We start from the raw sequence: 11,115 nt of genomic DNA on the forward strand, positions 1-11,115 counted from the left end.
CTGTCAGCCGCGTCTCACTGGATAACTTTCACGGCCAAGTCAGGAGCCCTGAGATGGCTGGGGCGGGGGCTCAGTGATGGTGCACGTGTGTGTGTGTGTGCGTGTGTGTGTGCATGTGTCTTCAGGCCTGCAGGCCCCAGTCTTGAGCCTCGGAGGGAATTTCCGGTGCACACTGCCAGCGACGAGGGGCAGAGTCCTTTCTTTGTATTCTTTCAGGGGCATAAATTGCAGCAAGTGATGAAATCTGTTCAGTTGCATTCACCACTAAATCACTTCGGACCACACAAGTGCTTGGCCAACGCAGCCCTGTTACGGCTAAGCCGAGGGGACAGCCTGCCCCCAGATGGATGAAGGAGCTGCCTGTCCGCGGGGAGCTGGCGGGATTTCCCATAAGGCTGGGGTTGGCGTCTGTTTCCGTCGTAGGGACAGTGGAGTGTGGATTGCTGTGACTGGCAGGCCTTGCTCACAAGGAGGCCCCCTTGCTTCATTGCCACATCAGAGAAAAAGGCCATCGTGCCCCCAGAGAGCTGTGGGCCCCGCGGCGAGCTCGCTAGGAACGGTGGAGAAAGGCGGGGAAGGGTCTTCGCCGCGTGTTTCCTGTGCACTTGTCCTCTTCCCCAGAACAAAGCACATCGGCTTCCTACCGCAACCACGAGGAGCGCCCCTCTCTCGCCAGCAAGGAACTACTTCCTCCCCTACTGTGGCTTCAGGGTGAGTCTGCTCCCTCTGCCCAGAACACCTGCTTTGGCTTCTCTGCTCCAGCGAGGGCCACCTCTTGGCGGTCCCCCTCCTGCAGAGCCTTTGCGTGGGTTGTTCTACCTGCCTGCCGCGTCCTCACCCCTGCTCCATGTCCCACGGCCCTCTTCCCATTCTGGCTCCCCCCCCCCCATCCCACCTCTGGTCATCCCGGTCCGTGCCCTCCACCCAGAGACCCCCAGAAGCCCGCCTGTAGCAGAGCACTTCGGCTTTGTCGCTTGTCGTGGTGACAGGGAGCGCACACCATGGAGCACCGTGGGTGTCTTGGGCTCCGGCTCAGCCACAGCTCGGCCTTGTCTGCAGCTGGTGTTCTGTGAAGTTGTTTATGTTCAACAGGAGAGCAGGAGAGCACGCGGCGAGGGCCAGGCCAGGCCCTGATGGCAGCGGCTGCCCCCGCCCCCTCCCGTTCTCACCGAGTCCCTGGTGCAGGGAACAGGAGCTGGAAGCGAGGGAGGTGGGCGGGTGCAGAGTACAAATGAACCCATGAAGTGTGTCTTCCTGGCAAATTCTTACTCCACATCCACGTGCAGAGGCAGAAGCCCCTCCTCTGGGGGGCCACGCTGACCACGGCAGGCAGCCCTCTGCCCTCCTGCGGCCTGCACACCCCACCGTGCTGTGAGCTCCAGGGAGCGGAGAGTCAGGGCAGACACTGCGAGCCAATGGAACTGAATCCCCACCTCTCTGTTGCTGACCCAGCATCCTGCTAATGCCTCTGGGAGGCAGCAGATGATCACCCCTGGCCCCCACCTGGAGACCTGGATGGAGTTCCAGGCTCTTGACACTGGTCTGGCCCAACTCCCTCCGTTGTGGCCATTTGGGGAGTGAACCCAGCGGATGGAAGACCTCTCTCTCTCTGTCTCTCCCGCTCTTTCTGTAGCTCTGTATTTTCATGTAGCTCAAATAAATTAATCAACACGGGAGAAAAGAGAGACTTCGCGGTGCGCGCACAGAGCCGGTGCCTAAGAACTCAGCACAGCTGACAGAGCCGTGGCAGCTGGGCTGGGCGGAGAGCACCTCTTTGGGCTGCAGAGTCTGGCCACCATCTCGTCTCGGGAGTCTGGGGCCTGCGGCCCGCAGGGTGAGAAAGAGTTAAGCAGGCGAGGGCCAGGCCGGGCAGCCAGAGGGTATGTTTGTGTGGCTGTGGTTGTCAGGTACAACTTCAGGCCCGAGGACTTTGGCCCCCATGCAGAGCCTCTGTGGTGTGGACTCCATCTGGGCTGGCTCCTCCTCAAAAAATCCCTAGTCCCTGCTGCCCGAGGCCCAGAGGAGGCTGGTGGAGGCTGGTGGGTGCCCGGAAGGACATGGGAAAGAGCAGTAAGAGCCCACACAGCTCCGGAGCAGGGGCTATGTTTAGGGGAGACAGGAGATGTCTCTGACTGGGCCTAGTCTTGCAGCAACCCCATTAATTATCACTCCTACTTTATAGATGAAGAAACAGAGGCACAGAGAGGTTAAGTAACTTGCCCAGGGACACACAGCAGCTGAGTGATGGAGGTGGGTTCAGACCTAGATCTATCTCCAGTCCTGGACCCTACACAGACTGTCCTCCCACAGTCCTCTGTGTGGCCTTGAGGGATTCTGTACGTTTGTGTTAAAAGTGCATTCAAAGAATCTCAGGACCAAGTGGCTCCTACCAATATTCTGGTGCTCAGAAAGTCAGGCAGGAGGCGGCTGCAGAGCAGCCAGGGGGGAGCAGTCCACGCTCGGCCCGCGTCAGAGGGGCCTGCGGGCCGCCTGTGCCGGTTCCCCGGGTCCCAGGTCTGCGCTGGTGGGGGCGGGGTGGGGTAGAGGACGTGGAAACTGAACTCCTGGCCTGCACCACAGCTGCTTCTTGTGGCCGCCAGGGGGAGGTGCTCCCCTGGGAACTGCGAGGCGGCGCGCCTCACCCTCTATGCCCCCGGCAGGGCACCTGACGTCCCAGGACTGCTTCCTGCTGCTGCCCCGCCCCCACCTCAGCTGCGCCCAGAGGAGGAGGAGGGGTCGCTGGTGAGCACCTGTGTGCGTGCTTGGCCTCTTCTCACCAGGGGTGTGTGTGAGAGAGAGGGGGAGACTGATTTCACCCTCCACCTCGGTTCTCCCCCAGGAGAACTGTTCCCATGAGAGCCCCTGGCCCTCAGCCTGTGTCCGTAGCAAAGCCTATGTGGAAATGCCTGTTGGGTGTTCAGAAACTGATCTCTCCTCTTTCACATCTAATAATAGAAGGAGACCAGGGACTTCTCTACCCGGTGTGATGACCGCCCATTTCAGTCCTCAACTTCCAGTCAACATGGCATGGGGGGCTGGCGCTGTGGCTTAGCAAGTAAAGCTGCTGCCTGTGGTGCCGGCATCCCATATGGGTGCCGGTTTGAATCCTGGCTGCTCCACTTCCGATCCAGCTCTCTGCGGTGGCCTGGGAAAGCAGTAGAAGATGGCCCAAGTCCTTGGGTCCCTGCACCTGCGTGGGAGACCCAGAGGAAGCTCCTGGCTCCTGCCTTCGGATCGGTACAGCTCCAGCTGTTGTGGCCATTTGGGGAGTGAACCAGTGGATGGACAATCTCTCTCTCTCCCTCTGCCCCTCTGTAACTCTGACTTACAAGTAAATAAATACAATCTTAAAAAAAGAAAAGAAAAGAAAACTGACCTGATAAAACTATGAAAAAAAGAAAAGAAAAGAAAAGAAAAGATGGCACAGGGATTCATGCGGCGCTGACCCTCTGTTCTCCCCAGCAAAAATCTGGAAAACAGAACATAAAGGACTCACAGGAGAGCGGAGCTGGAGCCCGAACCCAGAGAGGAGAGCTCTGTGTGCCAGGAGCAGCCAAGGAGCCCAAGTAGGGGGGTCCAGGACCTGCTGCTCTGGGGTCTGGGACAGCAGGGCTGCCTGCAGCTGACGAACTCTGTGCCAGGCTCCAGGAAACCAGTGGCGAGGGGAGGCTCCCTCTGCTTGTGACGGGAGGAAGGAAAAGGGAAAACAGCTCTCTGTTGTGTACAGCCTGCAGCCTGAGATGTAGGCAGGTGAAAGAAGACAGGCTCTGGACCCGAGCTGAGGCCAGCCCCTCCAGCCACAGGCTTGCATCTGCAGTGTCCTCCTAGAGACAAGAGAGGGAGGCCCCGAAGTGCTGTCACAGGACTTGGTTTTCAGCTGGGCCTCAGGTCCCAGCTCAGGATAAGCAGAGAGAGAAAAACAGATGTAAAAACAAAACAAAGCAAAAAAAAAACGCTCCAACTCACTGTGAGGTTGTAAGCCAAAATCCATGTGAAATGTTTGATGGTAAGAAAAAAAAAGTCAATAAAATCAATATTTGGAATAGGAATTCACTCCAGATTAAATTTACTTTGTGAAAGGCTTCAAAAGAATTTAAAAAAATATAAAGGATGCTTAAAAGGCAAAGGTTTAAAGTCCACTGGAGATGAATAAGGAACAAAATGAGAACAAGGGAATATGGCAAGAACAAATTAGAAAGCTTAGACAAGTTTGATTATTAAAAATGAAAAGCTACAGTATGTAAAATAGACAGAAGACCAATGAGTTAGAAGATGGTATTGAGGAATTCATACTCTCATATTACACAGGGGCAAAGATTGAAAATACAAAGGCATTTATGAGGGAGGGCGTGAACATATGTCCAGGAGGAGCGACAGAGGAACACAGTGAAGGCAATGACAGTGAAACAACACAGGAGCACGAAGAAATACTCAGGAAATCTCCCTGGGAAGTGTCAGAACGTCGAGGTAAAGAGGAAAACAAAACAAAACAACCCTACAGTAGACCAGAGGAAAAGGCATATTATTTAAAAAGTAACTTTTGTTCTCAGCAAAGTCAGGCCAGAGACAACAGAGAATATCTTCCAGGACTTTTATACCCAGCTAACTTACAGCTAAAATTTAAGACCAAAAAAACAAAAAAACAAAAAAACAAAAAATATTTTGAGGTGGAACTCAGGCATTCCTAAAGATATAAAATACAGACTGTCACTGAAAAGGATTATTGTAGGATGTATATATTTTAGGATACACTTTTTTTTTTTTTTTTTTTTAAGGTCAAATAGTTCTCCAAGGCTTCTGTGGTTGCCAGCTTCCTGCAGCGCCACTGGGGGGCGCTCTCCTGGTTCTCGCAGTCTTTGTGCCACTCCCTCCAGTGCATTGCAGAAAGCAATGGGGTGTGACAGCTTCGAGGTCACTCGCTCACTGTTCCTGCAGAGGGCACTCTAGCCTCCCCGGGGAGCCGTGTGCATCACGCTGCGCTCAGCAAGGCTTGCCAGCCCGTTGGCGAGCTGCTCTGAAAGTGGATGCTCCCGCCTCGTGCCAGACCTCAGGTCGTCAAAGCCCTGGGCAGCCTCCGGCCAGTCGCCTCACGAAAGCTCTGAGCTAGAACTCCCCAGCTAAACCGCTCCTGAGTTCCTGACTCTCAGACTCCACGTGAGATAGCAAATCTTGTTGTTACATTAAGCTAAGAAGTTTTGATGGTGGTTTGTTACACAACAGGAGATAATGTTGTTCATCGTGAAAGAAATGGCCGTTCCTCGTCCCACCTTCCCCCACTCCATCCAATCCCTGAAGGCAATCCCTTTCCACGGCCTTCAGCTGTGGTTGTTGTTTTGGCATTGGCCTCCAGGTTTCTATATGGCTTACGTGTGTTTTTCTTGTTTTCATTTTGGGTGTTAAATAGTGACACTTGTTATGGCAAATGGCCTGGTTTTTCTCTAGTGAGTCAGTGCTTACATCAGTATTGCCCCATCAATATTACATAGTGCTAACACGCGCACGGATGTGTGGTCCTTTTTCCTGGCTTGTACAACTTTGTGTTTTTCCTGGTGATAATAACGCTCCATTATTTTCTTTTGCTTGTTTACTTGCATTTTTTTTTTTTTTGGACAGGCAGAGTGGATAGTGAGAGAGAGAGACAGAGAGAAAGGTCTTCCTTTTTGCCATTGGTTCACCCTCCAATGGCCGCTGCAGCCGGCGCATCTCGCTGATCCGAAGCCAGGAGCCAGGTGCTTCTCCAGGTCTCCCATGCGGGTGCAGGGCCCAAGGACTTGGGCCATCCTCCACTGCCTTCCCGGGCCATAGCAGAGAGCTGGCCTGGAAGAGGGGCAACTGGGATAGAATCCGGCACCCCAACCGGGACTAGAACCCAGTGTGCTGGCGCTGCAAGGCGGAGGATTAGCCTGTTAAGCCACGGCGCCGGCCCTACTTGCATTTTTGATCCCACGAGTAATTCATCTCCTCTCTGTGTCTGAACATGCTGGATACATCCTGGTTTTTTTTTTTTTTTTTTTACCTTTCGTTGCTCTGTGCTCCTGTTCCTCTGTTCCTGTCCGGGCTGGAGCTGGGGGTGGAGCTGGGACCGAAACCCCAGCACTGCGCTGCAGGATGCGGTGTCCTGAGCTGCACCCTCCTTGCTGTGCTGACGCCCACCTCTGAATTATTTCCCTCGTACTTTTCTCCTCTCCATCTCCTGTTTGTAGAGTTCCTATTATTTGGATGATGTTGCTGGACTTTCTGGATTGATCATCCAAAGGGTCTCCCTCTTCTTTCCTGTTGTCATTCTCTCTCTCTGTTTTGCTTTCAGGAAAATTCATTGACTTTGCTGCCAAACCTTCTTCTAAGTTATATACATTTCTTCTCCAATTTGTATTATTCACACATCTCGACTTACTGCTCTAAGGATATTGATCACAGATTTTTAGAACTTTTTTGTTCAGAGGCCAATTGTCTTTGTTCCTGAAGATCCACCTCCACCCCAGTTTTGTCTTTTCTCTTTCTTTCTTTCTTTCTTTCTTTCTTTCTTTCTTTCTTTCTTTCTTTCTTTCTTTCTTTCTTTCTTTCTTTCTTTCTTCCAGATTTATTTATTTATTTGAAAGGCCAAATTACAGAGAAGCAGAGGGGTCTTCCATCCGCTGGTTCATTCCTCAAATGGCCACAACAGCCAAAGCTGAGCTGACCTGAAGCCAGGAGCCAGGTGCTTCTCCTGGTCTCCCACACGGGTGCAGGGGCCCAAGCTCTTGGGCCATCCTCCACTGCTTTCCCAGGCCACAGCAGAGAGCTGGATCAAAAGTGGAGCAGCCAGGACTCAAACCACTCCCATGTGGGATGCCAGCACTGTAGGCAGAGGATTAACCTATTGCGCCACAGCACCAGCCCTGGTGTTGGTGTCTTTAACACAGGAAGCTTAAGTACCTGGCAGTCCTCTGTTAATCTCCCTTCGATGCTCACCTCACCCCAAGGTGACCGTACTGGGGTAGAGCCTCTGGGAAGTGGTGATGTCACTGCAGCGGAGCCCTCATGAACGAGATTGGTGGCCTTGTGGGGTACAGGCCTTTGTCTTTCAGTTAAGCTTGTTTCTAACTGACATGATTAAAGCTGTGGTAGAAGCCTCCCCAAGGTCAGAAGGAAAAGGGAGGCATCTGTCCTGGGAATGAAATGTGCTTGTTATCTGCTTGCCTACCAGTGCTTCAACTGTAGTTACTATCTGCTTATATGCAACTATTCCACTGATGTTAACCCTTGCCAGACAGCTTACGGCTTGGTATGTGCGAGGAAAAACACCATCAATAACTATGTACGCATAGGTAGTATTGTATCAATTCCTGTGGCCGCCATGTAACCTTAGAATGTCCAATCAAAGGTATGCATGTAGCCGTATAAGGGAGACTAAAGAGGCTAGAACGTATACAGGGGAAACCCCTTTGTTCTGGGCTTAGGCTTTTGGATAAGAAATTCCACCTGGGCCCTATATTGGAATAAATAATAAAAGACTACTTCCTGCTAAAAGACCTCTGGGTCTTGTCTCTGTGCACGAGTCCTGCTGCATGTATACAAGATGCTCAAGAGAGACCTTGACCTCTCCCCACACATGAGCCAGAAGGCAGGCTTTCCCCCAACACTGCCACCTTGGCCTTGATCTTGGACTGTCCAGCTTCTGGGACTGTGAGAGGTGAGCCAGCTACAATGTGTTGTAACATCCTGAGAGGACTAAGACATCCTGATGCAAAGCTGGCTGGGAGCTCCATGGGCTTTGTCCTGGGTGGGTTCCACTTCAGGTGGTCTGGCTGGACCATTTTCCCAGGGGGCTCAAATGTCAACATAGAGAGGATTCATTTCTGAGGCTGGTCTGCTTCCCTGGGGAGGTGGGGGATCTTCTGAGGGGCTGACCGTGGTGTGCCAGCGCACCTGCTACGTTCTGGGACCCCACAGGGCTAGCCCTTCCCAGACAGACTGTGCACCAACCTCCTGTGCTTAGTTCTGCCCTCAGCCGCACGCTGGTGCCCCCGTCTCTGACTCCTCAGGACTCCGCAGTCTTTTCATTTCTTGCATGAGTGGCTCTGGTGTCAGCTTTTCTGGTATATTGGGACTTTTCTTCCTTGTGCACCTGATTTTCAGTTTCCAGGAATTCTAAGTGTCTTTTGTGGTTGTATGCTTTAATGAATCCTTTTAGATATTTTAAAAATAAGGTTTGGGAGCCAGTTGGAGTGACTGGAAATATATAACTTTTTTCTCTTTTTGCAAAGTAGTAGGTAAAACTGAGACAGTAGGCCTTCCCTGTTCAGTGTGGTAGCTACCAGCTACAGGCGGAGCTGTGCAATGGAAGAGTGGCGGTCAGAGACTGTATCTATTGCACTTACAGCGACACACACACTGGAGTACGAAATGTAAAATATCTCATGAATGTCTTAGCATGTTGATTACATATCGAAGTGATACTACTTTAGATTTGAATTAAATAAAACATATTCTGATTTTAAAAAGCTTTTCAAAACTAGAAAATATAAAAATTATGTCTGTGGATTGGTGCCTATTTCTATAGGCTGGTATGCTGCAGATGACAAAAGATTGAACATTTGTTCAATAATCAGGTCAAGTGTAATAAAAAGAAGGAAAAAAGTGGAAGAGCTTTATGCTTTTTTAGACTAAATTACAATTAAATGTAGAAGTTAAGAATTATGGGTAAGCTGAAGAACCCACACCAAGAGATGGAAAACAGAAGGAAATAGACTTTATGAGTCCAGCAGAAAACAACAAAGATTTTTGTTTCAAAGATAAAATGTTACTAAGCAGAAACAAAAAAATGACCTCATTAACTCAAAATATTTAAGTAACTCTTATTTATATAAATAGATGAAACCAACCAGTTACATCTAGAGATAGCCAGAATGGATAAAAAGATGAATTGATCATGCTGCTTATCACCCACCCATCGAAAGCAGAACCGAGCACAGTGAACAAACACGTACCATGAGCACATCACTCAGCAGTGGGCTGGCCTCACGAGCTTAGCATCAGCCAAAGCCGTGATGACCAGCAGCGACAGGGTAGCAATACAAAGGGTGCTACCAGTAACGAAAGGAAGAAGCCCCTAAGCAGCCACACCAGTCCTGAGAGTCTGTGTCCTACCATCCAGAAACACTCAGAGGATTACCAGGAGGATGAACGAGCCCCATAACTGGAGGGTTTAACGTCTCTCTCTCTCTGACACTGGTAACATTTATTAGGCAAAAATATACCAAGGATGAGATGATTTTCACCACACTGTGACTCAGCTCAGTCTAAACTGTCCAACAACTGCAGCACACATATTGACTTGAAAGTGTGTGGGGGCTGATTATGAATCAAATATAAGAGAAAGAGGACGGAAGTCAGTGTCATGCAAATGATATCCTCTGATGGGAAGCAAGGAAATTAGAAACGAACACTCAAAGAACCTGCAGTTCCCTGCGTGTTTAGAACTGTTAGGAATCACCTCCAAAATAAAAATGAAAGCGGAGCACCATGCATCAGCATCTGAAGGACGAAACAAAAGCGACCTAACGGTCAGGCCATTTATCACGAGCAAGCATTCACTGCAGGGAGTTAGAAAAAGTACAGGGGAAAGAAATTAGTAAGAATATATGAATAAGAATATGAAACTGAAAACAAAAGAAACAAAAACCAAAATGTGGTTTACTGGAAAAAAAAAAAAACTAAAGAAATGGATGAACCTCCAGTGAAACTCATCATGGAAAAGAAAAGAAAAAGTTGCCAATAGGAAATTTTAAAAACAAAAAAGTAAGGGCCGGTGCTGTGGCTCACTTGGTTAATCCTCCGCCTGTGGGGCCGGCATCCCATATGGGCGCTGGGTTCTAGTCCCTGTTGTTCCTCTTCCAGTCCAGCTCTCTGCTGTGGCCTGGGAAGGCAGTGGCTCAAGTGCTTGGGCCCCTGCACCCACATGGGAGACCAAGAGGAAGCACCTGGCTCCTGGCTTTGGATCGACGTAGCACCGGCTGTAGCGGCCATTTGGGGAGTGAACCAATGGAAAGAAGACCTTTCTCTCTGTCTCTCTCTCTGTCTAACCCTGTCAAATAAAAAAAAATTGTTTTATTTATTTGAAAATGAAAATTACAGAGAGAGAGAGAGAGAGAGATCTTCCATCTGCTGGTTCACTCCCCAAATGGCCACAACAGCCAGGGCTGGGCCAGGGAGATGGATCAGAAGTAGAGCAGCCGAGACTTGAACCGGTGCCCATGTGGGATACTAGCACTGCAGACAATAGGTTAATGTGCTACGCCACAGCATCAAGCCCTTCATTTGTTTTTACATGCAGTTGGCTCAGAATGGGTACATTATTCTGGCACTAGGATGGAGCTAAATTCAGACTTAGGTCTGAAGCATATCTCCAGGAAAGAAGCTACAGAGCCACACCTCTGCCCAGTCCAATATGCCCTTCCAGCACTCCCAGCTTCCTCCTGTCACCTCAAACCTTGGCACTCTGGAAGAGGACTTTGCAGGTCTTGCACAACTAGAGACCTGTGGGGAGGTTCCCCAGGACAGAGAGAGGCCAGTCTCCTATACATAGAGCTGTTCTACTGTGGCCTGGGAAAGCAGTGGAGGATGGCCCAAGTGCTTGGGCCGCTGCACCTGCATGGGAGACCCGGAAGAAGCTGTTGGCTCCTGACTTTGGCTTGGTGCAACTCCTGCTATTGTGGCCAATCGGAGAGTGAACCAGCATATGGAAGATCTCTCTTGGTCTCTCCCTCTCTCTCTCTGTAACTGACTTTCAAATAAATAAATAAATCTTTAAAAACAAAGAGGTAGTTATTAAACCTGCATGGGCGACCAGGAGGAGGCACCTGGCTCCTGGCTTCGGATCGGTGCAGCACAGGCTGTGACGGCCATTTGGGGGGTGAACCAATGGAAGGAAGACCTTTCTCTCTGTCTCTCTCACTGTCTCTAACTCTATCTGTCAAATAATAAAAAAAAAAAAGAAAACCTAGATGAAACAGAAAACTTTTCTAGAAAATACATATTATCACACTTGACAAAGAAGATGTAGAAAATGTAAATTAACCAATAATAATTGTGTAAGTAATCAAACAACTCTTGTTTCAAAATCTACAATTTTAA

At 50.0% G+C, this 11,115-nt stretch overlaps 1 long non-coding RNA gene across 3 annotated transcripts; it reads left to right on the forward strand.

The window, feature by feature from the left end:
- The first annotated feature begins 252 nt into the window (after positions 1-252).
- LOC133748709 (uncharacterized) lies at positions 253-4,620 on the forward strand. Of its 3 annotated transcripts, XR_009864489.1 has the most exons (5): positions 253-419; positions 622-711; positions 2,183-2,250; positions 2,661-2,742; positions 2,956-4,620. It is a non-coding gene; the product is annotated as an uncharacterized LOC133748709 (long non-coding RNA). The 3 variants fall into 3 exon arrangements; XR_009864487.1 differs by lacking the exon at positions 2,183-2,250; XR_009864488.1 differs by lacking the exons at positions 2,183-2,250; positions 2,661-2,742.
- Positions 4,621-11,115: the final 6,495 nt, after the last annotated feature.

This window comes from Lepus europaeus, chromosome 2 (genome assembly GCF_033115175.1).
Source record: "Lepus europaeus isolate LE1 chromosome 2, mLepTim1.pri, whole genome shotgun sequence".
Lineage (NCBI taxonomy): Eukaryota > Metazoa > Chordata > Mammalia > Lagomorpha > Leporidae > Lepus > Lepus europaeus.